The sequence below is a fragment of the Myotis brandtii genome, unplaced genomic scaffold (assembly GCF_000412655.1).
Source record: "Myotis brandtii unplaced genomic scaffold, ASM41265v1 scaffold1020, whole genome shotgun sequence".
Taxonomy (NCBI): Eukaryota; Metazoa; Chordata; class Mammalia; order Chiroptera; family Vespertilionidae; genus Myotis; species Myotis brandtii.
In genome coordinates, this window is record NW_005353406.1 from 558,070 (window position 1) to 562,880 (window position 4,811).

Here is a 4,811-nt window from a genome sequence, read left to right on the forward strand (position 1 = left end):
GGCCCTCCAATCAGAGTGTGCCCCAAGGCCCCGCCCTGCTCCAGGCCCTCCAATCAGAGTGCACCAGCGCCCACGTGCCCAGGCTTCGTGCCTTCCAACCCACACCCGGCCACGCTAGGCCTGCTGGGAGCTTGGCTCGCCCCGCCCCCACCCAGAGGCCTGGGCTTTCAGGTCCCTCGGGGCTCCCAGGTCCGCTACCCCCAGCACGTGACTCGGAGTTGCGTAATGTGACCCCAGGGCCCTCTCAGCGGGGAGAGGGGGGTTTGCAAGGTGTCAATGGACCGGGATGTGCCAGACCCAGCCTCGCCCTCTGAGGGTCTCTAAGGGAGGCTTGCGCCTGGCCCGGTGCAGGGCTGCGGGGATGGGGCGCAGGTGGAAGCAAGCCTGGGAAGGGAGTGTGGTTGTCGTGCCGAGGTCAACAACTGGCTGCGACACTGGGACCCCTTGCACCCGATCTGGGGGAGAGGAGCAGGGAGGAGGTCACGGAAGGCTGTTAGGATGGACGCCTACGGGACAGCCAGGCCCCATGGACGGGAGAGGACTCAGGATCCCAGAGGAAGGGCAGGTGGTGAAGGCCCGAAGGCAGGCAGCCCCAATGGCCGAGTTGAGGACCCGGAAGGAGTTCTGTGGGGGGAGAGCTAACTGAATGCACCTTCCTCCTTTTACCCCCGCATCTCAGCTGCACTGACCGCCCACGGCCGGACAGGTGGTGAGGGGCACAGGTGGGGGGGTCCTCGGCACGTGGATGGCGCTTAACACCCCAGAGCTGCTGACATGGTCCCGGCCACGCGCTGGACGAGTGGAGGAAGGTGGAGGACAGAAGGTGGAGGTGTGCAGGAGGCAGCTGATCGATGTTTCTAACTCTCTATCTCTCTCCCTTCCTCCCTGTAAAAAATCAATTAAATATATATATTTTTAAGAAACACAGTACCAAAAGCTATTTTTTTTAATTGTTTAAAAAAAAAAAAGAAAGAAAGTGCAGCCGAAGTCAGAGTAGGCGGGCTTGTCCTATTGGTGCCCAGCACAGCACTGTTACCAGACAGGGCACCTGGCCCCAGGCCCTCAGCGGGTCTGCCTCGGGCGGCCAGGTGTCTGTGGGTTCCTGACCTTGTGCAGGAAGGATTTCACAACAGGAGTCCAGGTGACCATGAGGGCACGTTTATGAAAGCTGAGGACAGTGAAAGCAGGAAGGGCCAAGCAGAGAAGCAACAGGAGAGCCCGGGCTGGGCTGCTCTGGCTCCCGGGGACGTCAAGAGAGGGGCCTGGGAGACAGGGTCGGGGGTGAGCCCAGTGAGCTGTCACTGCCCATTGCTCCCGGGTTGCTAGCCTCGCGGGGTCCCTTAGCGTTTAGGGCAGGGGTCCTCAAACTACGGCCCGCGGGCCACATGCAAATACAAATATTATAATTGTTCCCGTTTTGTTTGTTACTTCCAAATTAAGATATGTGCAGTGTGCATAGGAATTTGTTCATAGTTTTTTTTTTTAAACTATAGTCCGGCCCTCCAACGGTCTGAGGGACAGTGAACTGGCCCCCTGTTTAAAAAGTTTGAGGACCCCTGGTTTAGGGAGTGCCCACCCATGGGAGAAGGGGTGGGGGAGGAATGGTGCAGTGTGCTCCCCAGAGGGAGAGCGCTCTGGGCCCTTTGTCTTGCGGGTTTTCTCTCTCTCTCTCTTGCAGGCCAGAATTTTCAGGGGGTCTCAGGAGGATTTAGCCAACTATTCACTTGTTTTCTGTGTGTGCTCTTTCGGGGTCGTGGTCTCCACCGATTGGTCAGTGCCAGAGCAGGCGGTTCATTGGTCACTGCAGCTGGTCCTGGTATATGACCCACTTGGTTTTGCTGCTTTTCTGGGCCTGGAGCTGAAATACAACTGAGACCTAGATGTCATCTCTAGGGAGGTGACCTTCGTTATCTGGCTGTAAATTACTCGGGCAGTTGCTTCGGCTATCTCAACCTCCCCATTCTGCTTGCCGAGGAATTTTCTAGCTTCTTACTATCCTGACTCAGCACGGAGCTGGGAGTCCCAGACCGAAATCCTGGCCACGCCACTAACCTATATTATGAGCTCCAGACCTTGTATTCTATTCCAAATACTGCAGCCTCCAATGGCATGATGTTTGGCTGGGGACACGGAACTTCACAGGCCAATGGAGACTGCGGGCCTTGGAGGGTTTGCATATTTGCGTTCCCAGAGCAGCCCAAAGGGAAAACAGCCGACAGCAATCCCAGTGCCGCCGATGCACGAAGCAGCCCGCTCTCTCAAGCAGCAGAAGCCAAGGTCAAAGTGCCTTCACGTCTCTGCTGACCTCAACCACAAAATGCCGCATCTGCACTTTGAGTGAATCTGCTGGGTTGGCCGGTTCTTTCAACACTGTTGTCTTTGAAGATGTGTTGGATTTGCAACTAAAGACATTAAAAATCTGTTGATCTCCAGTCAGGTTTGAAGTTCAAAAGCTTTGTCTTGAAATAGCTTACAACGATGCTCTTCAAGTTCCCCCTACATGTGTGTTGCCCTCGGCAGTTTTCTAACTCATTATAGGTCTGAAACACTCTTTTTCCGAGAGAGTGGTTCTCAGACCTGGTCGTCTCAGGGCTCCTTTACACTCTGAACAATAATTGGCCGGTGTGGCTCAGTAGGTTGGAGAGTGGTCCCATGCACCGAAAAGTCGCAGGTTCGATTCCCAGTCAGGGCACAGGCCTGGGTTGCACCTTTGGTCCCAGTTGGGGCAGGTATGGGAGGCAACGAATGGATCAATGTTTCTCTCTCACATGGATGCTTCTCTCTCTCACCCCCTCCCTCCTTCCCTCCCTCCCTCCTTCTGTCTCTCTCCCCCTTCCTTTCTCTCTAAAACCAGGAAATCATATCCTCAGGTGAGAATAAAAAATAACCTGCCCTGGCGGGTGTGGCTCGGTTGGTTGGAGCCTCATCCCATACATCAAAAGGTGGAGGGTTCGATTCCCAGTCAGGGCACATACTCAGGTTTCGGGTCCCCTCCCGTCTGGGTGCATGCAGGAGGCAACTGATGGATCGATTTCTCTCTCCCCCCCTTCCTCTCTCTAAGAGTAATTTTTTAAAAAAACTTACAAAAAATAAAGCCATGTGATGTTAAACGAATATTTTTTATGAAAAGTAACTAAAATATTATTTTTCCTGTGGGAGAAGAGTGACACGTTTACATTGCCAATGATCTCTTACTGTGTCCGTGCTGGGAGACGGCTGGGCTCATACCTGATGTCATGCTCTTGTGACATCACAAGTCACGCAGCCTCTGGAAGACTCCACCTTCCCCTGGTGAGTGAACGCCAGTGAAAAGGGACATTCGCATCTTCCCATTGCGATGAAACAGATTTGACCCCCAGGAGGGGCTTGGAAACCCCCAAACCGTGCTCTGAGAGCCACTCCCTAAAATGGCCAGCCTTCAGGTTTTGCACGCAGCTTCGTGTGGTTCTAAGCCAGTGGTTCTCAACCTTCTGGCCCTTTAAATACAGCTCCTCATGTTGTGACCCAACCATAAAATTATTTTCGTTGCTACTTCACAACTGTAATGTTGCTACTGTGATGAATCGTAATGTAAATATCTGATATGCAGGATGGTCTTAGGCGACCCCTGTGAAAGGGTCGTTCGACCGCCAAAGGGGTCATGACCCACAGGTTGAGAACCGCTGTAGCGGTCTTCTCCTGGAAGCAGCCCCCCCCGCCCCCATCCCATCCTTCCCTGGGTGCTCATTTCCTTCTGCCTCACAATGAACTGTTGACTTTTTTTTTTTTTTTAATGTGGATCTACTGGTGAGTATTCCCTGTCTTGGTTTGTCTGAAATATCACTTCACCGTATTCACCAAATGTTAACTTCCTTATGCACTGAACTCTAGGTTGGCAGTTGTTTTTAGTTTTCTATGGTTTTGTTTTCAGGTTTCGAGGCATCCGTTTATTTTCCTGTACCCGCCTGCTGGCTTCCATCAGGCCTTTTGAGTCTGTGCTGTGATTTTCTTCCATCTCTCCTGGAAATGTCTCAGCCATCTGTCTTCGGATGTTCCTGCCCCGTCTCTCATTTCCCTCTAACATGCACTGAACTCTAGGTTGGCAGTTTTTAGTTTTCTACGGTTTTGTTTTCAGGTTTTGAGGCATCCGTTTATTTTCCTGTACCCGCCTGCTGGCTTCCATCAGGCCTTTTGAGTCTGTGCTGTGACTTTTCTTCCGTCTCTCCTGGAAATGTCTCAGCCATCTGTCTTCGGATGTTCCTGCCCCGTCTCTCATTTCCCTCTAAGACTCCAGCTGCACATCTGACGCCTCCCTTGCTGCACCTCTCTCTGAACGCTTGTGGCTACGTTCCTGAATGGTTTCTTCTGTCTTCCAATTCAGGTAAGTCTTCAACAATCTAACCCGCTGCCAAACACATCCCATTCCTCTTCGGCTCTTTTTCAGATCCTGTAAGTGGTTTTCTTTTTGTTTCACTGGTTACAATCTTCTGCTGAAATTTCCAGTCTTGGTTTTGTCTCCTTGCCCAGGGAGGTGGCGCTTTTTGAAGGCTGTGTCTGTTGGGTCCAGTGCTGGAGCCCCGTGCGCGTCTACAGTGGCTCTTGCGTGGAATCACTACGCACAGAACAGGTGCACACGTGCATGCGGGGCACACATGTTAATACAAAGAGAAATGGCAGGAAAGCCGCAGAGACCGGACACTCGACTTCCCGGAAAGACGGTCCCCTTTTCAGGTTGACCAACTCGTCCGCTCTGTCCAGGCCTTTCCCGGTTTCCGCACTGAGTCCCGCGTCAGGGACAAATGCACACAGTTCGTCAGCTTATTATGACACTG